The following is a 26,104-nucleotide window of genomic DNA, read 5'->3' as shown; positions in this document are numbered from 1 at the left end:
ACAAGGGGTGAAGACCTTGACTCTGTAGAAGATCATTGTGCGGTGGAGGGTCAAGATGACATGGGGTGAAGACCTTAAATCTGTAGGATTTATCCTGATATCATATCATTTAATTTATTCAAGATATGTTTATTAATAGTTTATTATACAATAATACAAAAAATACAAAGATAACCCCCCTCCCAAGTATATACTATAGACAAAATAAAATATGATTAAAAATAAGCCAGGTGTCATATGATACAATATCACAGGTCATAGATCATCAATGGTAAATATGTCCACATAACATATAGCATGCACCCTAAAGATAGATACGAAACTGTATGTGTATACAAGAGCAAAAAAATGCACTGTATAGCTATATTTCAAAGTCACTACACTGATAGGTTGTTCCAGTCACATGGGTACCAGCAATAGTATTTAGTTAAAGTAAGGGAACCCAATGTGAAACAAGGTAACTATTGATAGTTATAGAAGGTGCACTATACCTGTGGAGTACATGATGAATGTAGGATGAGACACCTGGACACCGAGCACCTCGACGCGCGTTTCGCAACCTTCGTCAGGAGATGTGCTCACTAATCCAAGGACTACAGTTTAAATATTATGTGCAGGAAACCGAGGACCAATGGTGTGCAGCGTTTCGCACACACCCATTCACGTCACGTCATCAGAATCATGACACGCATCACTGCGTGTCACCCGTACGAACGGTGCGTGTCAAGCTTGCCAGAAATGCACATCATTCTTCGGACCCGTCCCAGCCTCAAAACAGTGAGTAAAACAACGCAGAAGCGCACTGTTCCCGGACTCAGCTTTATCAAGATTATCAATGAAATAAATCATTCAGCAAGATTTAATACCATCGAATCATAAAGAGATTCAATGGAAACCCAGCCAGAGCACAAAAGTAACCCCTATAGATCTGGGCCGTACAATTATCAATAAATCCCCTCATATATGCTATAAGAGACATCAGAGGAGTAATACAATGACATGAAATACATAACATATATATATCCAATGTCTCTCACTACATATATGAAAGTGCGGTCAATACTCTTCACATATAGATGCCAAAATGTCTGTTGTTCATACAAAAAATATATATACATATACACACATATGAAAATCAATAATTAAAAATTACATGTATATATATATACAAAAAAAATGTATTTAATAAAAAAATATAATAAAATAAGAACAACAACAACAACAACAACAACAACAACAACAACAACAACAACAGTACTATATTTCCAAATACATACACATGTACAGTATATACACATAGAAAATACAACAAAAAACACACATGTGAAATAAGTGAAAAAGGTTATTATAATAAATTATTACATGTGTACAAACACCTATATAAACAAATTCATGTATACAATGTATAAGGTAAAATATATAAATATATGTGTAAAGATGAAGAATCAAAAAAGGAAATCCTCAATAAAAAACGAAATTTTATCATATAAAATTCCACGGCACGCCCACGATTGCCAGGGCGAGAGCACGTGAAAGTGCCACGGGAGGCGGACATCCGGGGCACTACCCGAGCGGGGGCTCTCCACTCGAGGATGTACACCGGGTCCAAACCTCACGCGGGACAAGCCAAGCAATCGCCAAAACAGTCACCAGCAAGCCAGGAAAAATATATACATAAAAAATGTCATATAATATACAAAAATGATTCTTTGTGTTATATAGAAAAACCAATATATGAAATATATATAATGTGTCAAATGTGCTATTGAATGTGTTCCCACCAATCCAAATTCAATACAAAAAAGGAAAAAGTAAAACATGACCCAAAAATGAAATGATACTATAAAATGCTAGTATCACTGCCTATATGAACGATTAAAATTCGATTTTTATTATAGAAAACCTTACTAAAATTAGGCTAAGTAGCCAAAAGTACTAAGAAGGCATAAGCACGGTACACCAGACAGATGGAGGAGCGATTTTAGATACTGTTGTTAGCACCAATTGCTGCCAAGCAACACTTCCCCCTGTCTGTATTATGATATAACACCTGGTCAATCCGTGCCACTAACACGTGTCCCTACGCGTTTCCGCACCGCTAGTATTCACGGTGCTTCATCAGGGGTCACACTGATGCGATTACAACACATCTATATTTGATTATGTTATGTGGCCGGGAGACACCTATTGCGTGTCTCAAATCATTCACCCGGCTCGTGTACGACACTAGTCAGCTGGTCGAACACGAGCCGAGTGAAATGCCGGACATATGTAGTACTAGCCCCTCCCTCCCTGGAGCGACGCGGCGGCCGGGCAGCCAATCCATGCGAGGCCGCGCGGCCTGGACAGGGCCGGCCCCCGGGCGCTCGCTGTCACTGCAGGTGGGAGGAACAAGAGCGTCCCTAGTAACCAGGGATCACCAGGCGGCCGTAACCCACTGGCCTGGGATATGCAGCTAGGAAGAGTATCCAGACAAGAACACAGCGATCCTAAGCCCACACAGTGGCATATTCGATCGCAGTGTGTGTCGTCCTGCAATGGGAGACTCAGCAATCCCGGAATGCAGTTGATAATGTGCACTCGATCGCCGTATTTATTTACAGAAGGAAAGGGGTTGTGTTAGCCATTCACTACACATTAAAGGGACCGCTCAAAACCTCCTTAAAAATACAAGTCACCACATAGGGATTCGTGCGTTGAACTGACAATAGAGCGATTGAATATTGGCAAGGTGTGACAATATGATTCACTCAGGCCCCAGGTGACATATGACCAATTCAGAGGAAACAGTTGAACGATATCTGTTCATTGAGACCCGCCGGTTTCATGGTATGCATGCGGAAAATCCATTGGGCCTCTTTTTGCAGAATCCTTTTGTCCCAATTGCCCCCCCTGGCAGATGGCCTAATATGTTCAATCCCCTGGAATTTGATGACGTGGGTATCACCGCCATGTTTTTCCCATACGTGTCGGGCCACCGAAGTGTCCATATTGCGGCGAATGTCGCCTATATGATCCCTTATTCGTCTCCTAAATTCTCTGATTGTCTTGCCGACATATTGCAGTCCACATACACAGGAGATCAGGTACACGATGCCCTTAGTTTTGCAATTAATTAAGTGAACGGACATTTGTCATATATCAATGCAATAATTGTTGCTTAGTGTGATACTATAAAATGCAAAACAAAAAATAATAAAAATAAGAAATATATGAATATATAAATGTACATCAGCTATATATACATGCCAAACCAACATTATAGAATACATAATATGCAAATATATAAAGTGAGATTAAAAAAATATATATAGAACACTAATATAAATGACATGCACAGATAACAAGCGCAATCAATGGCCCAATCAAATATCACTTTCTACAACATTTTAGAGGGATTGCACAAACGGATATCAAACCCACCTATAAACAAATACTACGCTCATATAATCAACTGATAAAGTCAAACTATTGACGTAGATTCATGATGGTCATTTTTCTTATCATCCTTAGTATCCTTTATTTTGTAGTCGCGTGTTCCGGTCATCAAAAACTCAGTTCGAGTCGAAAATGGTCACATGGAATCTAATTGGAGTAGTAGCAAAATATAAAAGATTAAAAACATCGAACAATACTTACAAGGAGGATGCAAAACTTTGAGATTCATTTAGGCTTTTTGGAGACAGTGTCCAAAGTAACTATCCATTTGGTCTCCTTCCGCAAAAGGTCTCTAAAGATATCACCCCCACGGTTCCCCTGATATATCCGATCGATCCCCTTAATTTTAAGCAAACTCCAATTGTTATCGTGGTGGTCCCTAAAATGTCTAGCCAAAGGTTTATTTCGATCACCAAAACTTTCTTCATAATCCCTATTCGTGATCCCTTTTATGTCACGAATGTGCTCCATCACGCGTACTTTCAGCTCCCGTGTGGTCATCCCCACATAGATTTTATTACAGGGACATTGCGCGTGATAAACCACATTTCGGACATTGCATTTTATAAAGTGCACTATATTATACGACTTAGCTGAATCTGACCCCAAAAAGGAGTTGGTTCTTTCCATTACTTGGCATGCACCACAGGATCCGCAGAGTACATTGCCCCATCTGGGTCCCCTGGAACCAAATATGTACCTACTCATTGGAGGAACATAATGACTCTGGACTAGCATATCCCGTAAATTGGGTCTCCGACGCGGTATCATAGCCGGATTCTCAGTCAGTATTTTACTTAGTCGCTTGTCTGTATGTAATACAGACCAATGTTTCTGAAAGATATCACGAATAGAGTTCAAATTCTTATTATATCTAGAGATAAATCTCACAGTACTGTTCTTTGATTGTTGTTTTATTTTGGGTTTCAGAAGGTCATTTTTTTTAGGGTCCTTACATACTCATATTCCTGTTTAACATAGGAGTTGTCATAGCCTCTCCTAAGAAATCTTTCAGTTAGATCTTTAGATCTATTATCAAAACATGTATCAGAGGAACAAATACATCTTGCACGTATAAATTGTCCCCGTGGAATAGCCTTAATCACATGTTTTGGATGTGAGGAGTCAGCCTTCAAATAGGAATTAACGGAGGTATCTTTCCTAAAAATATCAGTAACCACCCGACCATCGGATGCATTAGAAATTCTAAGGTCCAAAAAGTCAATCTCTGTTCGGCTGTATTTGCTGACAAGTTTGACATTCATGTCATTGTTATTTAAATTGTCAAGAAATGATGTCAAGTCCCGCTCACCGCCCTGCCATACGAACAGCACATCGTCTATATAGCGCCCCCATGAAATAACAGAGAGCTCATATGGGTTCTGTTTATCCAAAATCATTTGTCGTTCCCAGAAACCCATAAAAAGATTAGCGTAAGATTTTTTAATCTCACTTTATATATTTGCATATTATGTATTCTATAATGTTGGTTTGGCATGTATATATAGCTGATGTACATTTATATATTCATATATTTCTTATTTTTCTTATTTTTTGTTTTGCATTTTATAGTATCATTTCATTTTTGGGTCATGTTTTACTTTTTCCTTTTTTGTATTGAATTTGGATTGGTGGGAACACATTCAATAGCACATTTGACACATTATATATATTTCATATATTGGTTTTTCTATATAACACAAAGAATCATTTTTGTATATTATATGAAATTTTTTATGTATATATTTATCCTGGCTTGCTGGTGACTGTTTTGGCGATTGCTTGGCTTGTCCCGCGTGAGGTTTGGACCCGGTGTACATCCTCGAGTGGAGAGCCCCCGCTCGGGTAGTGCCCCGGATGTCCGCCTCCCGTGGGACTATCACGTGCTCTGGCCCTGGCACTCGTGGGCGTGCCGTGGAATTTTATATGATAAAATTTCGTTTTTTATTGAGGATTTCCTTTTTTGATTCTTCATCTTTACACATATATTTATATATTTTACCTTATACATTGTATACATGAATTTGTTTATATAGGTGTTTGTACACATGTAATAATTTATTATAATAACCTTTTTCACTTATTTCACGTGTGTTTTTTCGTTGTATTTTCTATGTGTATATACTGTACATGTGTATGTATTTGGAAATATAGTACTGTTGTTGTTGTTCTTATTTTATTATATTTTTTTATTAAATATTTTTTTTTTGTATATATATATACATGTAATTTTTAATTATTGATTTTCATATGTGTGTATATGTATATATATTTTTTGTATGAACAACAGACATTTTGGCATCTATATGTGAAGAGTATTGACCGCACTTTCATATATGTAGTGAGAGACATTGGATATATATATGTTATGTATTTCATGTCATTGTATTACTCCTCTGATGTCTCTTATAGCATATATGAGGGGATTTATTGATAATTGTACGGCCCAGATCTATAGGGGTTACTTTTGTGCTCTGGCTGGGTTTCCATTGAATCTCTTTATGATTCGATGGTATTAAATCTTGCTGAATGATTTCTTTCATTGATAATCTTGATAAAGCTGAGTCCGGGAACAGTGCGCTTCTGCGTTGTTTTACTCACTGTTTTGAGGCTGGGACGGGTCCGGAGAATGATGTGCATTTCTGGCAAGCTTGACACGCACCGTTCGTACGGGTGACACGCAGTGATGCGTGTCATGATTCTGATGACGTGACGTGAATGGGTGTGTGCGAAACGCTGCACACCATTGGTCCTCGGTTTCCTGCACATAATATTTAAACTGTAGTCCTTGGATTAGTGAGCACATCTCCTGACGAAGGTTGCGAAACGCGCGTCGAGGTGCTCGGTGTCCAGGTGTCTCACCCTACATTCATCATGTACTCCACAGGTATAGTGCACCTTCTATAACTATCAATAGTTACCTTGTTTCACATTGGGTTCCCTTACTTTAACTAAATACTATTGCTGGTACCCATGTGACTGGAACAACCTATCAGTGTAGTGACTTTGAAATATAGCTATACAGTGCATTTTTTTGCTCTTGTATACACATACAGTTTCGTATCTATCTTTAGGGTGCATGCTATATGTTATGTGGACATATTTACCATTGATGATCTATGACCTGTGATATTGTATCATATGACACCTGGCTTATTTTTAATCATATTTTATTTTGTCTATAGTATATACTTGGGAGGGGGGTTATCTTTGTATTTTTTGTATTATTGTATAATAAACTATTAATAAACATATCTTGAATAAATGAAATGATATGATATCAGGATTTTTCTTTTTGGTTTAATGAATATGGATTATATGATATCTTGAATAATGAATTGGCAAAGAAAAAATATATATATATAGGTTATAATATATTAAATTTGTAGGAGACCATTATGTGTGATGGAGGGTGGAGATGACATGGGGTAAGGACCTTGACTCTGTAGAATATCATTGTGTGGTGAAGGGGGGAGATGACATGGGGTGAAGACCTTAAATCTGTAGGAGACCATTATGTGTGGTGGAGGGTGGAGATGATATGGGGTGAAGACTTTGACTCTCTAGAAGACGATTATGAGTGGTGGAGGGTGGAGAAGACATAATGAAGACATGATCAGGAGACAATCCAACAAGCTCGGAGCAGATAATTGGCAACAGTTTGTAGACAGGCAGCAGTTAAGCAGATTAAGGGTAGAAAGCTCAATAATCTGGCAAGGAGAAAGTGAAAAAGCCAGAAATATATAGGAATCCAAAAGGGTGAGAGCAATCAGGCAATCAAGGCAAGGAATCCACAAAAATCAAGAGAACTTGGACAATCGATTCAGCAGTGGAGCTGCCCAACATCCCTGATAACTCTGGAGTCAAACATCTTCTCAATATTACAGTCCTGGCCAAAAGTTTTGAGACTGACACAAATTTTGGTTTCTACAAAGTTTTTAGGTCTTTCAGTCGGATGTTTCTATAGCAACTGAAGTAAAATTAGAAACATTTCATAAGTTAATAAACTTTTATTGACAAGTCCATTAGGTTTATGTAAAGACTCAATATTTCCAGTGTTGACCCTTCCTCAAAACTTCTGCAGTTCACCCCGGCATGCTGGATATCAGCTCCTCAGCCAAATCCTGACTGATGACCCACTCTTACCTAATCAGTCTTGAAGTTTATGACAATTTCTGTGTCTTTGTTTGTCCACCCGCTATTTGAGGATTGACCACAGGTTCTCAAAGGGATTTTCTGGCCATGGACCCAAAGGCTGGGTTCACACGAGCATGTTTGGTACGTAATGGACGGAACGTATTTCAGCCGCAAGTTCCAGACCAAACACACTGCAGGAAGCTGGGCTCCTAGCATCATAGTTATGTACGACGCTAGGAGTCCCTGCCTCACTGCGGGACAACTATCCCGTACTGTCATCATGTTTTCAGTACGGGACAGTAGTTCCACGGAGAGGCAGGGACTCCTAGCGTCATACATAACTATAATGCTAGGAGCCCGGCTCCCTGCACTGTGTTCGGTCCGGGACTTCGGCCGAAATACGTTCCGTCCATTACGGACGTAACATGCTCGTGTGAACCCAGCCTAAATGTTAATGTTTTGTTCATCCAGCCACTTAGTTTTCACTTTTGCCTTGTGACAAGGTCCATCGTGCTGGAAAACGCATTGTCCATCACCAAATTGCTCCTGGATGGTTGGGAGAATTTGCTCCTGGATGGTAAGGAGAAGTTGCTCCTGGGTGATTGGGAGAAGTTGCTCCTGGATGGTTGGGAGTAGTTGCTGGTGGATGGTTGGGAGAAGTTGCTCCTGGATGGTTGGGAGTAGTTGCTGCTGGATGGTTGGGAGAAGTTGCTCCTGGATGCTTGGGAGAAGTTGCTTCTGGATGGTTGGGAGAAGATGCTCCTGGATGCTTGGGAGAAGTTGCTCCTGGATGGTTGGGAGAAGATGCTCCTGGATGCTTGGGAGAAGTTTCTCCTGGATGGTTGGGAGAAGTTGCTCCTGGAAGGTTTGGACAAGTTGCTCCTGGATGGTTGGGAGAAGTTGCTCCTGGATGGTTGGGAGTAGTTACATAGTTACATAGTTAGTACGGCTGAAAAAAGACACATGTCCATCAAGTTCAACCAAGGGACGGGAAAGGGGAAGGAAAAATTTCTACACATAGGAGCTAATACTTTTTTGTTCTAGGAAATTATCTAACCCTTTTTTAAAGCCATCTACTGTCCCTGCTGTGACCAGCTCCTGCGGTGTCTCCTGTCCCTGCTGTGACGGCTCCTGCGGTGTCTACTGTCCCTGCTGCGACCAGCTCCTGCGGTGTCTCCTGTTCCTGCTATGACGGCTCCTGCGGTGTCTCCTGTCCCTGCTGTGACCAGCTCCTGCGGTGTCTCCTGTCCCTGCTGTGACCAGCTCCTGCGGTGTCTCCTGTCCCTGCTGTGACCAGCTCCTGCGGTGTCTCCTGTCCCTGCTGTGACGGCTCCTGCGGTGTCTCCTGTCCCTGGTGTGACGGCTCCTGCGGTGTCTCCTGTCCCTGCTGTGACGGCTCCTGCGGTGTCTCCTGTCCCTGCTGTGACGGCTCCTGCGGTGTCTCCTGTCCCTGCTGTGACCAGCTCCTGCGGTGTCTCATGTCCCTGCTGTGACGGCTCCTGCGGTGTCTCCTGTCCCTGCTGTGACCAGCTCCTGCGGTGTCTCCTGTCCCTGCTGTGACCAGCTCCTGCGGTGTCTCCTGTCCCTGCTGTGACCAGCTCCTGCGGTGTCTCCTGTCCCTGCTGTGACCAGCTCCTGCGGTGTCTCCTGTCCCTGCTGTGACCAGCTCCTGCGGTGTCTCCTGTCCCTGCTGTGACCAGCTCCTACGGTGTCTCCTGTCCCTGCTGTGACCAGCTCCTGCGGTGTCTCCTGTCCCTGCTGTGACGGCTCCTGCGGTGTCTCCTGTCCCTGCTGTGACGGCTCCTGCGGTGTCTACTGTCCCTGCTGCGACCAGCTCCTGCGGTGTCTCCTGTTCCTGCTATGACGGCTCCTGCGGTGTCTCCTGTCCCTGCTGTGACCAGCTCCTGCGGTGTCTCCTGTCCCTGCTGTGACCAGCTCCTGCGGTGTCTCCTGTCCCTGCTGTGACCAGCTCCTGCGGTGTCTCCTGTCCCTGCTGTGACGGCTCCTGCGGTGTCTCCTGTCCCTGCTGTGACGGCTCCTGCGGTGTCTACTGTCCCTGCTGCGACCAGCTCCTGCGGTGTCTCCTGTTCCTGCTATGACGGCTCCTGCGGTGTCTACTGTCCCTGCTGCGACCAGCTCCTGCGGTGTCTCCTGTTCCTGCTATGACGGCTCCTGCGGTGTCTCCTGTCCCTGCTGTGACCAGCTCCTGCGGTGTCTCCTGTCCCTGCTGTGACCAGCTCCTGCGGTGTCTCCTGTCCCTGCTGTGACCAGCTCCTGCGGTGTCTCCTGTTCCTGCTATGACGGCTCCTGCGGTGTCTCCTGTCCCTGCTGTGACCAGCTCCTGTGGTGTCTCCTGTCCCTGCTGTGACCAGCTCCTGCGGTGTCTCCTGTCCCTGCTGTGACGGCTCCTGCGGTGTCTCCTGTCCCTGCTGTGACGGCTCCTGCGGTGTCTCCTGTCCCTGCTGTGACGGCTCCTGCGGTGTCTCCTGTCCCTGCTGTGACGGCTCCTGCGGTGTCTCCTGTCCCTGCTGTGACCAGCTCCTGCGGTGTCTCCTGTCCCTGCTGTGATGGCTCCTGCGGTGTCTCCTGTCCCTGCTGTGACCAGCTCCTGCGGTGTCTCCTGTCCCTGCTGTGACCAGCTCCTGCGGTGTCTCCTGTCCCTGCTGTGACCAGCTCCTGCGGTGTCTCCTGTCCCTGCTGTGACCAGCTCCTGCGGTGTCTCCTGTCCCTGCTGTGACCAGCTCCTGCGGTGTCTCCTGTCCCTGCTGTGACCAGCTCCTGCTGTGTCTCCTGTCCCTGCTGTGACCAGCTCCTGCGGTGTCTCCTGTCCCTGCTGTGACCAGCTCCTGCGGTGTCTACTGTCCCTGCTGTGACGGCTCCTGCGGTGTCTCCAGTCCCTGCTGTGACCAGCTCCTGCGGTGTCTCCTGTCCCTGCTGTGACGGCTCCTGCGGTGTCTCCTGTCCCTGCTGTGACCAGCTCCTACGGTGTCTCCTGTCCCTGCTGTGACCAGCTCCTGCGGTGTCTACTGTCCCTGCTGTGACGGCTCTGCGGTGTCTCCTGTCCCTGCTGTGACGGCTCCTGCGGTGGCTATTCCATAGATTCACAGTTCTCACGGTAAAGAAGGCTTGTCGCCTCTGCAGGTTGAACCTTTTTTTCTACAGACGGAGGGAGTGCCCCCTTGTTTTTTGAGGGGGTTTTACAAGGAACAGGATATCACCATATTTTTTGTATGTGCCATTAATATATTTATATAAGTTAATCATGTCCCCCCTTAGTCGTCTTTTTTCAAGGCTAAATAGGTTTCATTCTTTTAATCTTTCCTCATAACTTAAATTCTCCGCGCCCCTAATTAGCTTCGTTGCTCTTCTTTGTATTTTTTCCAACTCCAGGGCATCCTTTCTATGAACTGGAGCCCAGAACTGAACGGCATATTCTAGATGAGGCCTCACTAATGCTTTGTAAAGTGGTAATATTACATCCCTATCCCGCGAGTCCAGGCCTCTTTTAATACAAGACAATATCCTGCTGGCCTTTGAAGCAGCTGATTGACACTGCATGCTGTTTTTTAGTTTATGATTTACAAGTACACCCAGATCCTTCTCAACAAGTGAATCCGCCAGTGTAGCGCCCCCTAGGACATATGATGCTGAAGATTATTACTCCCAGTGTAGCTCCCCCTAGGACATATGATGCATGCAGTTTGTTGGTACCCAGATGCATAACTTTACATTTATCTACATTAAACGTCATCTGCCAAGTGGACGCCCAAACACTTAGTTTGTTTAAATCTGCCTGTAATTCATGAACATCTTCCATAGACTGAACTATATTACATAGCTTGGTGTCATCTGCAAAAATAGAAATAGTGCTATTAATCCCATCCTCTATATCATTAATAAATAAGTTGAATAATAGTGGTCCCAGCACTGAACCCTGGGGTACACCACTTATAACCGGGGACCATTCAGAGCAGGAATCATTGACCACAACTCTCTGGATACGGTCCTTGAGCCAATTCTCAATCCAATTACAAACTATATTTTCTAAACCTATAGTCCTTAATTTACCCATTAGGCATCCATGGGGGACAGTGTCAAATGCCTTTGCAAAGTCCAAAAACACTAAATCCACAGCGGCCCCTCTGTCTAGGCTTCTCCTCACCCCTCATATATCATTATATCCACAGCGGCCCCTCTGTCTAGGCTTCTCCTCACCTCTCATATAAACACTAAATCCACAGCGGCCCCTCTGTCTAGACTTCTGCTTACCTCTTCATAAAAACAGATTAGGTTAGTTTGACAACTTCTGTCCTTAGTAAAACTGTGCTGGCTGTCACTTATAATGCTATTTATTGTCACATAATCCTGTATATAGTCCCTCAATAGCCCCTCAAACATTTTCCCCACGATGGATGTTAAGCTTACTGGTCTATAATTACCCGGGGAAGACCTAGAGCCCTTTTTGAAAATAGGCACCACATTTGCCCTGCGCCAGTCCCTTGGCACTATTCCAGTCACTAGAGATTCTCTGAATATTATGAAAAGGGGGACAGAAATAACTGAACTAAGCTCTTTAAGAACTCTAGGGTGTAACCCATCTGGTCCCGGGGTCTTGCGCACATTTATTTTATTTAATTTAGCTTGGACCATATCTACATTCATCCATTTCAGTATATCAACTGATATATTAACAGCACTGGCAGCGGCTACATCAGCTCCTCAGGACTGGCAGCGGCTACATCAGCTCCTCAGCACTGGCAGCGGCTACATCAGCTCCTCAGCACTGGCAGCGGCTACATCAGCTCCTCAGCCCTGGCAGCGGCTACATCAGCTCCTCAGCACTGGCAGCGGCTACATCAGCTCCTCAGCACTGGCACCGGCTACATCAGCTGCTCTTTCTTCTGTTGTATATACAGAGCGGAAGAACCCATTTAGTAACTCTGCCTTCTCTTGATCCCCTGTGATCAACTCCCCATTACCATTATCTAGGGGTCCTACATGTTCAGACCTTGGCTTTTTAGCATTTATATACTTGAAGAATTTTGGGGGATTTGTTTTACTATCCTTGGCCACCTGCCTTTCATTTTGTATTTTTGCTAATTTTATTATCTTTTTACAGATTTTATTAAGCTCCTTATATTTTACAAAGGCTACAGCTGTACCCTCAGATTTGTATTTTTTAAATGCTCTTTTTTTGTCGTGTATTGCCCCTTTCACAGAAGGTGTAAGCCATGTGGGGTTTAATTTGAGTCGTTTATACTTGTTACCTGTAGGAATAAATTTTGCACTATAATAACCCAAAGTAGATTTGAAAATCTCCCATTTATCATTTGTCCCATTATTTGACATTAGTTCTTCCCAGTCCATATCCTGAATTGCCGCCCTCATCCTGGGGAAATTGGCTTTCTTAAAATTAAATGTTTTTGCCCTCCCAGCCTGCGTTTGTTTTTTACAGTATAGGTAAAATGTAACTATATTATGATCACTGTTACCGAGGTTTTCACGAACATTGACATTCCCAACAAGATCTGCATTATTAGAAATGACCAGATCCAACAGAGCTTCACCTCTAGTCGGGTCTTCCACAAACTGGCCCATAAAATATTCCTGCAACAGGTTGAGGAAATGTCTCCCCTTTGCCGTTGAAGCTGAACCATGACACCAATTAATATCCCGGAAATTAAAATCTCCCATTATCACTACAGTACCCGCCTGTGCAGCCCGCTCCATCTGTTTATATAGCTGAACTTCCATCTCCTCAGTTATATTGGGGGGTCTATAGATTACACCAAAAGTAATTTTTTCAGTGTTTACCTCCCTTTCTAGTTCCACCCACAAGGTTTCAACCTCCTCACAATCTTCACCCACTATTGTCTCTTTCACACTTGCCTTCATATCGCTTCTCCCATACAGACATACACCACCACCTTCATATCACTTCTCACATACAGACATACACCACCACCTTCATATCACTTCTCACATACAGACATACACCACCGCCTTCATATCACTTCTCACATACAGACATACACCACCACCTTTCCTATTTGTCCTGTCTTTCCGAAACAGTGTAAAACCCTGTAGATTTACAGCCCAGTCATGTGAAGAGTCCAGCCATGTTTCAGCAACACCAACTATATATTTTCTTCCAGTATCAAGGCCTCCAGCTCCCCCATTTTGCTTGCTGGACTTCTGGCATTTGTGAACATACACTTTAACTTGCCTGTCAGTTTTTCACTTTTATTATCAGAAATGTGATTTTACATTAATTGGGCCTTTTTATTTACACTGATGTTCTGTAACGAAAGGATCTCCTTATCTTGTTGTCTAGTCCTCTCCCCACATTCTGTTTCTCCCCCCACCAATATAGTCTGACCCCTCTCTAACCTAACTACCCCTTTTTTTTCTACATTGACCTCCCTCCTCAGCCCTAGTTTAAATACTCCGTCACCCCAGCTAGAATTCTCTCCCCCAGCACAGCGGACCCCCTTCCATTTAGGTGCAAATCATCTGCAGAATACAGTTTGTACCCCAATGAAAAGTCAGCCCAGTGCTCTAGGAACCCAAATCCTTCTCCTCTACACCAAGACTTCAGCCATGCATTTAACTCCCTGAGCTCCCGCTGTCTTTCACGGGATTGTCTTATCACACAGCTTACAGCAATGGACTTCCACGATGATCGGATCATACCTGTGAGTAACATCATCAATATTGAGGAAATGAAGAAAATGACTGATTTATTCCTGCAATTAGAGGATTCATTGAAAGAGGAAGCCTTTCTGAGCATTGACTGTCGTTTTTTGGACATATACCTGTCAGAAAAAATAGCACCTAGGGGCCTCAGGGTCTGTTTCAACACTCCATACCTTAATGACAGTAGTTTTTGTACTGAATGGCTCAAGGCATTGGAACATAGCAATGCTGGGCTGATCAAATGTTTGCACAAAAAAAGATTAAGTATTTGTGCTGAATTGTCAAACACTATAGATGAGCTAAGCGAGCAGTTGGGCTTTTTCTCCGGTATTCCCGATTAGAAAAAATTAGAATTATCGACTATTGATCGTTTGCATTTATTTGAAAGAGATACCATCTGTAAAAAAATGAAAAAACTCCAAAGAGACAGAGCTGATTATATTGACAACAAGTTGGGTGATTGGACCTCCAAACCCCTTCCAATCAAACGTCCACATATGGACCTCCTTAAAAATAAACTCAATACCCCTCTCAGCAAATCATCTTACTCTTTTAAACGCTCCAAACCCAAACAAGATCTTATTGGTGATGAAATATCTAGGACCAACATAACTGAAATAAAAAATATGAACAAACCCACCCCCTTAGTCCATATGAACAAAAATATTAGCATATCTAATAATATCAGTTCTAACACAAGATTAATGGCCCCTGTTTGCAATCCCAAACCATTCCTTACTCCTACCAGCCATTCACACCTTCAATACTCTATTCCTACTAACCGCATAGACCCCCAAAATCCTAACACTGCAAATACTATATGTACCAATCACTTGGGGCAAATACCCCAATATGCATTTAAATCTGCCAATTGAGATGCACATTTGAAGTTATTTAATCTTATTCCAGATACTCCGCCTGATCTGTCCATTGAATCTCCCTTATTTAATGACTCCATTGACATTACATCCCCCCTTCCATCATCTTTGTTGAATATATCAACACATGACGACCTGGCCCTGGATAGTAGTCCGCACATTGTGCCATATCCACATAACATCACTACGGATGGCCTTGAACCCATTTTTGGCAACAGTCTCTTTTTTAGGACTTCCATCGCAGTTCACCAGACCTCCAATCACCCCGATTTCCCAATCACGAGATATCCTTCTGCCTATCATAAAAAGTCCAAAATCCCAAACGATCACTGCCTTCTTTCCAAGAATACAAAAGACCACATCAAAAAGAAAACTGGAGGAAGAGCCAGAGGATGCAGAGGGGGCAGACATAAGCCTCCCCCTTCTCCCAAAGAAATACAGACAGAAACAATAAAGCTTTTCAATCTATCCAAATATATTCTGAACACCAACGAGACCAGTTTACTCTCCAAGGGCCTTTCTTTTTGCCCCACCTGATGGCTTTGAAATTTTCATGGACCTTAATAGGTTTATGCGTAAACTCACACTTTTGCGTCATTTTGCATTATCTCCAGTAATCTCTCCTCCTGAGCCCACACAGACCTCAGCCTTTTTTCCCCCCATCCCTAAACATTAGTGTAGATGTTCACCCTAGGTCTTCATTCTATCCCCTCCATCATCGTGGACCGGCCCTTGAAACCTTTTACAATCTGGTCAGCAATGAATTTAAAATAATAGAACAACCCATTTATTCTCCAGATAATCTTACTAAACTCGAGCGCATTTCATTAAAAAGTCTGCAAAAAAACCACCAAATCGTTATACGGTCTGCCGACAAGGGTGGTGGGATCATTATTCAGGACCGGTTAGATTATACCAATGAGGCCTACAGATTGCTGTCTGACATAAATTTCTACGAGAGACTACAGTGCAATCCGATACCTTCATTCCAATCAGAATACAAATCCCTTATTGAAACGGCTTTTATTGATCAGATTTTAAATAAAAAAGAAAAATTATTTTGAACTGTTCCATTTCCCACCACTCCATTTCTTTACCATTTACCAAAGATTCACAAATCCCTATCTAATCCCCCTGGTAGACCCATCATCTCAGGGATAGGGTCCCTGACCAGTAACTTGTCCCATTTCATAGATATTCATCTGCAAACACATGTGGATAAACTGCCGTCCTACCTTAAAGATTCTACCCATCTAATTAGAGAATTGTACAACCTGCAAACTAGCCACGATTTTACGGACCTTTGGTTTTTAACATCAGATTTGTCATCACTTTATACGAATATCCCACATGATCTGGGCATGGAAGCGTCTTTAACTTATTTAACTTCAGACCCACGTTTCCCGAATAATCAGACACATTTTTTAATGGACTGTATTGACTTTATACTTTAGCATAATGTGTTCACATTTGAAGGAAAATTCTACAGACAGACAAAGGGCTGTGCGATGGGGTCGAGATTTGCCCCATCGTACGCTAACCTGTATATGGGGGCCTTTGAAGATTTTTACGTATACGGTGACCATAACTATAAGGATAATATCATTTTTTACAAGCGTTATATCGATGACCTCTTTTTTATCATTAAAGGTGATATAACTGTAATTTCGGAGTTTATTAATCACCTTAACCCCTTAAGGACACAGCCTATTTTGGCCTTCAGGACACAGCCGATTTTTGCAAATCTGACATGTGTCACTTTATGTGGTAATAACGTTGGAATTCTTTTGCCTATCTAAGCGATTCTGAGATTGTTTTCTCGTGACATGTTGTACTTTATGATACTGAAAAAATGTTGTCGTTAAATTCAATATTTATTTGTAAAAAATACCAAAATGTAGAGAAAATTTGCAAAAATCTGCATTTTTCTAAATTGTAATGTATCTGCTTGTAAAACAGACAGTAATACCACACACAATAGTTACTAGTTACCATCCCCCATATGTCTACTTTATGTTGGCATCGTTTTTTGAACGTGCTTTTATTTTTCTAGGACGTTACGAGGCTTAGATCTTTAGCAGCAATTTCTCACATTTTCAGGAAAATTTCAAAAGGCTATTTTTTCAGGGACCAGGTCAGTTCTGAAGTGGCTTTGAGGGACTTATATATTAGAAAATCCCCATAAATCACCCCATTTTAAAAACTGCACCCCTCAAAGTATTCAAAACCACATTCAGAAATTATTTGAACCATTTAGGCGTTTCACAAGAAATAAAGCAAAGTAGAGGTGAAATTTACAAATTTCAATTTTTTTTTACGACATTCATTTGTAATACAGTTTTTTCTATAACACGGAAGGTTTTATCAGAGAAATACAACTCAATATTTATTGCCCGGATTCTGCAATTTTTAGAAATATCCCACATGTAGACCTAGTGCGGTAAAGGACCGAAACACCGGCCTCAGAAGCAAAGGAGCACCTAGTGGATTTTGGGGCCTCTATTTTATTAGAATATATTTTAGGCACCATGTCAGGTTTGAAGAGGTCTTGTGGTGCCAAAACAGTGGAAACCCCCCAAAAGTGACCCCATCTTGGAGACTAAGCACCTCAAGGAATTTTTCTAGGGATATAGTTAGCATTTTTAGCCCACAGGTTTTTTGCTAAATTTATTGGAACTGGTCTGTGAAAATGAAAATCTACTTTTTTTCTGAAAAAACATACGATGTTTTCGTTTTTACAAGGAATAAAGGAGAAAAAGCACCCCAACATTTGTAAAGCAATGTCTCCCGATTACGGCAATACCCCATATGTGGTAATAAACTGCTGTTTGGACCCACGGCAGGCCTCAGAATGGAACGAGGGCCATTTGGATTTTGGAGCGCAGATTTTGCTGGAATGGTTTTCGGTGCCGTGTCGTGTTTGCAACGCCCTGGAGGGACCAAAACAGTGGAAACTCCCCAAAAGTGACCCCATTTTGGAAACTACACCCCTCAAGGAATTTTCTAGGGGTATAGTTAGCATTTTGACCCTACACGGTTTTTGCTGAATCTATGTGAATTATGCCGTGAAATTGAAAATCTAATTTTTTTCTAATAAAATGTAGTTTTAGCTCAGATTTTTTCATTTTTTCAACAGATAAAGGAGAAAAAACACCCCAATATTTGTAAATTAAACTCTTCTGAGCACATCAATACCCCATATGTGGTAATAAACTGCTGTTTGGACACATGGCGGAAGTTAGAAAGGACGGAGCGCCATTTGACTTTTGGAGCTCAAGTTTTGCTGGAATGGTTTGCGGCCCTATGTCACATTTGCAAAGCCACTGAGGGGCCAAAATAGTGCAAACCCGGCAAAAGTGACCCCATTTGGGAAACTATACCCCTCGTGGAATTTATCTAGCGGTATAGTGAGCATTTTGACCCCACAGTTTTTTTGCTGAATTATTGGGATTATGCAGTGAAAATGAAAATCTACATTCTTTCCACTAAAATGTTGAATTGTTTTCATTTTCACAAGGAATAAAGGAGAAAAAGCGCCCCAACAATTGTAAAGCAATTTCTCCCGATTACGGCAATACCCCATATGTGGTTATAAACTGCTGCTTGGATACACCGCAGGGCTCAGAATGGCAGGAGTGCTACTTGGCATGCGAGGGCTTATTTGTTGCGGGACAATCTGTAGATTTCATTGGTACCATTTTGGGGTACATGTAATTTTTTGATCACTTTGTATTTCATTTTTTTGGCAAGCCAGGTGACCAAAAACCTGCAATTCTGATGTTTTTTTATTATTTATTTTTTTACGGCGTTCGCCATGCGCTATGAATGACAATTTTACGTTATTCTGCGGGTCGGTACGATTACGGCGATACCAGATGTATATAGTTTTGCTTATGTTTTGCAGCGTCTGCACGATAAAATCCCTTTTGTTTCAAATAAATTATTTTTGGTGTCACCAGATTCTTAGAGCCAGAACTTTTTTATTTTTCCGTCAAAAAAGCTGCGGGACGGGCTGCGTTTTTTTAATGGTATAATTTTGGGGTACATGCAACTTTTAGATCCCTTTTTTTATTCTGTTTTGCGAGGGGTAGTGACTAACAAACAGCGATTCTGGAATAGTTTTCTATTTAATTTTTTTACGGTGTTCACCGTATGGGTAAAATAGCGTGATATTTTTATAGTTTCGATCGTTACGGACGCGGGGATACCACATATGTGTACTTTTTTTTATGTTTTTTGTTTTTTCCTATAATAAAAGACTTATTATAGGAAAAAAGGCTGTTATAGTGTTTTTTTTAACATGAAAAGTATTTTTTTTTAACTTTTTTACAACATTTTTATTAACTTGTTTTAACTTTTTTTTTTGTCCCACTAGGGAACTTGAAGGCATGAAGCCCTGATCGCTATTCTAATACACTGCACTACCTACATAGTGAAGTGTATTAGAGCTGTCAGCTATTCACTGACAGCAAGCCTATTAGGCTTCACCTCCCGGCGGAGCCTAATAGGCTTCCGTACTAGGAAGCGATTGTTAGGCTATGGTTGCCATAGCAACCATCGGAACCTTCGCGGGTGCCGATGGTTGTTATTAGCAATCATAGGGTACGATCTAAGGGGTTAATAGGCCGGATCGGAGCCTTGCTCCGTTCCTGGCCATTAGGGCACGATGTCAGCTGTGACAGACAGCTGACATCCGCGCCCGTGGCAACCATCGTGGTTGCCGACAGGCTACAAGCCACTTCGATGCATCGATCACGTTGATCGATGCATCGAAGGGGTTAATTGGCCGGATCGGAGCCTAGCTCCGGTCCTGGCCATTGCAGAGGACATCTGATTCCCGGTGGTGATAACGCTGGCTCAGCTTCTGAGCCAGCGTCATCACATACCCACGTCATAGAGCTGTGATTGGTCAGTCTGCTTTGACTGACCAATCACAGCGATCGCCGGCAGGATACCGCTGTGAATGGTCCCCTGCCGTCTTACTGTGCCGGTCAACTGTCATAAACAGTTGACGGCACAGTTCTGTCACCTTGTCCTTTGACAGGGTGACAGTTTTTAGCCAGGACGCACCGGTACGTCCCTGTGGCTTAAAGCACTTCAATACAGGACGTACCGGTACGTCCTGGTGTGCTAAGGGGTTAATAGCAATAATTTGGGCATTTCGTTCACACATACATCTTCTCTTGAACGAATTGATTTTTTAGACCTCACAATTGAAAAAAATGGCCACCTTTTAAGCACCAAAACACATGTTAAAGGGGTTGACGTTAACAGCTATCTGCATTTTAAAAGTGCCCATTACCGTCCATGGCTGAAGAATGTGCCTTTGGCCAATTCAAACGGATAAGAAAGAACTGCACTAACGATAAAGACTTCTCCATTGAATGCAATATACTCAAAAAGAGGTTCAAACAAAAAAACTTTCCAACCAGTCTGATTATGGGAGCCGAATCCAGAGCGAAAGCGTTAACGCAATCCGAGTTTATAACCCCAGTGCCCGCGCTGCATCGAAACCCACCGATTTTAATTGTCATTTTATTACTACTTTTAATAAAGGGAGCAAATTGATCAGTTCCGTACTCCTGAAACATCGGCATATTCTTACGAATGACACATTCATGAAAAGCGTCCTTCCCATCAGGCCCAGGATCACGTATAGAAGGGCTAAAACGCTGAGAAATATGATTGCGCCCAGCAAACTACAGAAAATGACTCATGACCCCCTGAAAACATCATTAATCACTAATGGGTCCTATCGTTGCGGCAAGTCCAGATGTTTATGTTGTCTAAACATTGCGAACAAAATAACGCATTTTACTTCTGTAACAACTAATGAAAGTTTTCTGAACTGCGGTAGCGACTACGTCATCCACCTGCTGCAATGCACGTGTGATCGGCAATACGTGGCTCGTACCACTCAAACCCTCAGATGTAGGGTCAATAAGCATAGATTTCATGTTAGGACGGGTTTTGATAAACATAGTGTGTCTCGCCATTGTGCCGCGGAACACAAGTGCAGTTTTGACACCATCACTGTGACTCCCATCCAGAAAATACCTATAGACATATCCAATAGGTTTATCAGATTGAAGCAAAGGGAACATTTTTGGATATATAAACTGGGGACATTATATCCAAATGGTCTGAATGACATTACAGAGTCCGCACTGGACTAATGACACCACATCTGTCCAATCACTTATATATCTATGTCATTATCTATTCAACATTCATCTCTTTTTAATCACTTGTGCATATCAACACTATTTACATCAATTCTCCCCCCCCTCCCTTGTCAATTGAGTATATATATATATTATGGTTTGGTGTAGTCTTACATCTGGGCATTAGGTTTTATTCCCTGTACATTATAACCCATACGGCCTATTCATTACCATGTATTCCTTGTTTTTTAATCATTCTAATAATGACATTCCTATCAGTCTAATTATTTTAGAGGTTTCACTCACCTATCTGACTTTTTCTCTTCTTGCATCGACTATCTAGTGCCGTGGGAGTTTTACTCCCCATAAAACGTCTTGAACCTGCCCGGCCACCGTAGTTGTCAGTGGTCGTCATGACTACATTCCTTGCTTTGTCTATTCGTTTTTTTCTAATTCACTTTTGAATGTAACACGTTATCTACCGTCTGCCAATTACTTACTCATGCCTTCCCAAATCTAAATCTAGGCTAATCTGTCTTCGGTTAAAACCTCTCCTTTCCGTCGGTCCTTCTAGCGCATTATTCGCGTCCTGCGTTCCACCATGCAAAGTTTCATCACGACTTCTCCTCTCTTGCGGTATTGTTTATGATCTCCATGACAACGTTCCACCATGATTTGTTAGTGCTTACGATCTCCCTGACAACGCCCGATTGTATATATCCTCTGCAGATAATATGTCACCCCTTTACGCTCATTTACTGCATGTGTCTTAATAATAATATTGTTCTTTTATTAACAATGGAATGTTTTGTCTGCAGTTTTAGTACGATGCGTATAAACTCTTTTTAATTCGGCTGAGCGGTTCAACATTTACATTGCTTATTTTCTCATTTTACTGTATATCATCAGTCCACCCATTCAATTGCTGTTATTAACCTATTTGTGACTATTCATTACCCTTTATGTTACTACTGAACTCTGACCTGCTGTTTTTGGCGGTTTTTTGGCCAGGAGGCTGGTCTGAACTGGTCCAATCACTCTGTCATCAACTATGTGCATGTGTATATATATGTGTGTTTATGTATTATCCTGTTGACATGCCTGATGAAGACGCCGGTCCGGCGTTGAAACGCGTAGCATCCCCTGTATTTTTATTAAATCAATTTCACTAAGCAGCGCCGTTTATCCCGTTTTTTACCATTTATCTCTATTACCTTGGCATCTCCGTGGGAGTTTGCGTTGGGATTGGCAGCAGCTTTCCATTACAAATTACATGCCGGTAATTTGCAGCCTTTGAGGTGAGCATTTATGTGCGTTTTTCGCTCTATTACCTATTGATTCCGCAAGTTTGGCGCCGTGTCCTTTTTGCTTTGTTTCTGTGATGCGCATGGCACAGGCAGTATTCCTGAGAATACACCCTTGGAGGTCCTTCCCTTCAGCTTGTGGCCTAGTTCTTTAAAATTATTCTTAAGGCTCCTCCACCTACCATTTATTCTGTCGTTGGTACCGACATGGACCACGACAGCTGGATCATCACCAGCCCCTCCCAGCAATTTGTCCACCCGTTCCACCACATGCCGAACCCTGGCACCAGGGAGACAGCAAACCATTCGGTTGAGGTGGTCTTGACGACAAATTATTCTATCCGTCTTCCTGATTATAGAATCCCCTACGACTATCAATTGTCTTGGCTTACCTGCATTACCATCCCGCCGACTACTAGCTGGGCTGTTCTCCCGGCTGTTAGGGAGATCAGTATCCACTAGGGCTGCCATTTCTGAGACTGACACCCTCGCATCATCACCCAACTTGGCAATTTTGGTTGGAATGTCAGAAACCGCATCGGCCTTCCTTTTCTTTGACCCCTTTCTACTGCCCCTAACTACATTAACCCAGCTACTTACCTGATCCTGCTCACCCATGTCTTCACCCTCCAGTTGTAACCCACTAACTGCATGCTCCGTGAGCAGCAAGCTCAGCTCAAGATTGTCTATCCTCCTCAGTGTTGCATTCTGCTCCTCCAGATCTCTAATACGAGCTTCCAGGTGAACAACATGCTCACATCTGCCACAGAGATATTCACCCTGGAACTCCGGCTCCAGTCGTGCATACATATGGCAAACTGTGCACTGAAGAAAACCTCCAATCTTGCTGGCCATTATCCAAGTTACAACAAAACAGTGAGCAATTGTCAAAGTAAAAGAAAAGAAGAAGAGCACTTACTGGGGCTTAACTCCTCTTTTCAACTCCGGTTTTTGGAACTCCACTTGATATACAAACCACTTGTTTTTTCAAGCCCACAGAGCAGGCTCTACAGAGTACTAAGGCCTGATTTATACCACCTGGGACCAGCTAACCCCTCCCCCTAGTCAGCTGCTCAGCAGGAAGGAAGCTGCAAAGAAAAAATGGTTTTAAATTATGTCACTTTTGCAAACTTTTTAGCAAGCAAGCAATCAATACATATATCACATACAATGGCCCCCCACTTTGTCACACACAACACAGTAAGTCAAACCGGTTTTTGGAACTACACTTAGTTGCTGCTGGATGGTTGTGAGAAGTTGCTCCTGGATGCTCGGGAGAAGTTGCTCCTGGATGGTTGTGAGAAGTTGCTCCTGGATGGTTGGGAGAAGATGCTCCTGGATGGTTGGGAGAAGTTGCTCATGGAAGGTTGGGAGAAGTTTCTCCTGGATGGTTGGGAGAAGATGCTCCTGGATGGTTGGGAGAAGTTGCTCATGGAAGGTTGGGAGAAGTTTCTCCTGGATGGTTGGGAGAAGATGCTCCTGGATGGTTGGCAGAAGTTGCTCCTGGATGGTTGGGAGAAGTTGCTCATGGAAGGTTGGGAGAAGTTTCTCCTGGATGGTTGGGAGAAGTTGCTCCTGGATTGTTGGCAGAAGTTGCTCCTGGATGGTTGGGAGAAGTTGCTCCTGGATGGTTGGGAGAAGTTGCTCCTGGATGGTTGGGAGAAGTTGCTCCTGGATGGTTGGGAGAAGATGCTCCTGGATGGTTGGGAGAAGTTGCTCATGGAAGGTTGGGAGAAGTTTCTCCTGGATGGTTGGGAGAAGTTGCTCCTGGATGGTTGGCAGAAGTTGCTCCTGGATGGTTGGGAGAAGTTGCTCCTGGAAGGTTTGGACAAGTTGCTCCTGGATGGTTGGGAGAAGTTGCTCCTGGATGGTTGGGAGAAGATGCTCCTGGATGGTTGGCAGAAGTTGCTCCTGGATGGTTGGGAGAAGTTGCTCCTGGAAGGTTTGGACAAGTTGCTCCTGGATGGTTGGGAGAAGTTGCTCCTGGATGGTTGGGAGAAGATGCTCCTGGATGGTTGGGAGAAGTTGCTCATGGGAGGTTGGGAGAAGTTTCTCCTGGATGGTTGGGAGAAGTTGCTCCTGGATGGTTGGCAGAAGTTGCTCCTGGATGGTTGGGAGAAGTTGCTCATGGAAGGTTGGGAGAAGTTTCTCCTGGATGGTTGGGAGAAGTTGCTCCTGGATGGTTGGCAGAAGTTGCTCCTGGATGGTTGGAAGAAGTTGCTCCTGGAAGGTTTGGACAAGTTGCTTCTGGATGGTTGGGAGAAGTTGCTCCTGGATGGTTGGGAGAAGTCGCTCTTGGAGGATGTTTAGATCCCATTCTTTATTAATGGAAGTGGTGTTAGGTATAATTGTGAGTGAGCCCCAGCCCTTGGATGAAAATTAACCCCCCCCCCACATGAATGGTCTCAGAATGCTTTACTGTTGGCAGGACACAGGACTCATGGTAGCATTCACCTTTTCTTCTTCAGACAATCATTCTTCCAGATGTCCCAGACAGTGTGAAGGAGGCTTCATAAGAGAAAATCACTCTACCCCACATCTCTGTAGTTCAATCCCTGTACTTCCTGCACAATGTCTCTGTCCATGATGTTTTTGAGAAGCGGCTTCTTTGCTGCTCTTCTTGACACCAGCCCGGCCTCCAAAAGACTTTGCCTCACTGTGCGTGCAGATGCACTGACACCTGCCTGTTGCCATTCCTGAGCATGCTCTGCACTGGTGTTGAACCGATCCCATAGCTGAATCTTCTTTAGGAGATGGTCCTGGCACTTGCTGGACTTTCTTGGGCTCCCTGTAGCTTTTTCTCAGCAATTGAACCTCTCTCCTTGAAGTTCTTGATGATCCGATAGATGGTTGATTTAGGGGCAATCTTACAAGCAGCAATGTCCTTTCCTGTAAAGCCCATTCAATGCAAAGCAATGATGACTGCACGTATTTCCTTGGAGGTAATCATGGTTAACAGAAGAAGACAATAATTTCAGGTACCATCCCCCTTTTTAAAACAACCAGTCTGCGATTATAATTCATTCAGCAGGACAGAGTGATATCAGCCTCCTTTTTTCTGAGCTAACGAGCAGATCATGAAATGTCAGCAGGTAATGTTGTAGCAGGGTCTGAAATGCAGTGGAAATGGGGGGTTTGTGATGAAGTTAAGCACCGCCTACATACAGCACCGTTTACATACAGCACCGCGTACATACAGCACCGCCTACATACATCACCGCCTACACACAGCACCGCCAACATACAGCACCGCTTCCATACAGCACCGCCTATGTACAGCACCGCCTACATACAGCACCCTAACATACAGCACAGCCTACATGGCTATGGGAAGAGGAATTTTAAACTTTTCAACCCCCTTCACTTACACTTGTATAATACCCGCCTTGAACCGTGGAACAAAAATAAAGACACAGACTGCATGCGACTGGTTTAATGGCCGTTTAATAACACAATAAGTAAATATGTAATCACATACATAATAATA

General features: G+C 43.1%; 1 protein-coding gene across 1 annotated transcript in view; it reads left to right on the top strand.

The window, feature by feature from the left end:
• LOC142687187 (acid-sensing ion channel 1C-like) overlaps positions 1-26,104 on the top strand; it is a 145,387-nt gene that overhangs the window by 65,814 nt on the left and 53,469 nt on the right. The gene's annotated exons all lie outside the window — the stretch shown is intronic.

The sequence above is a fragment of the Rhinoderma darwinii genome (assembly GCF_050947455.1).
Source record: "Rhinoderma darwinii isolate aRhiDar2 chromosome 5 unlocalized genomic scaffold, aRhiDar2.hap1 SUPER_5_unloc_2, whole genome shotgun sequence".
Lineage (NCBI taxonomy): Eukaryota > Metazoa > Chordata > Amphibia > Anura > Rhinodermatidae > Rhinoderma > Rhinoderma darwinii.
This window is presented reverse-complemented; position numbering and strand designations above follow the sequence as displayed.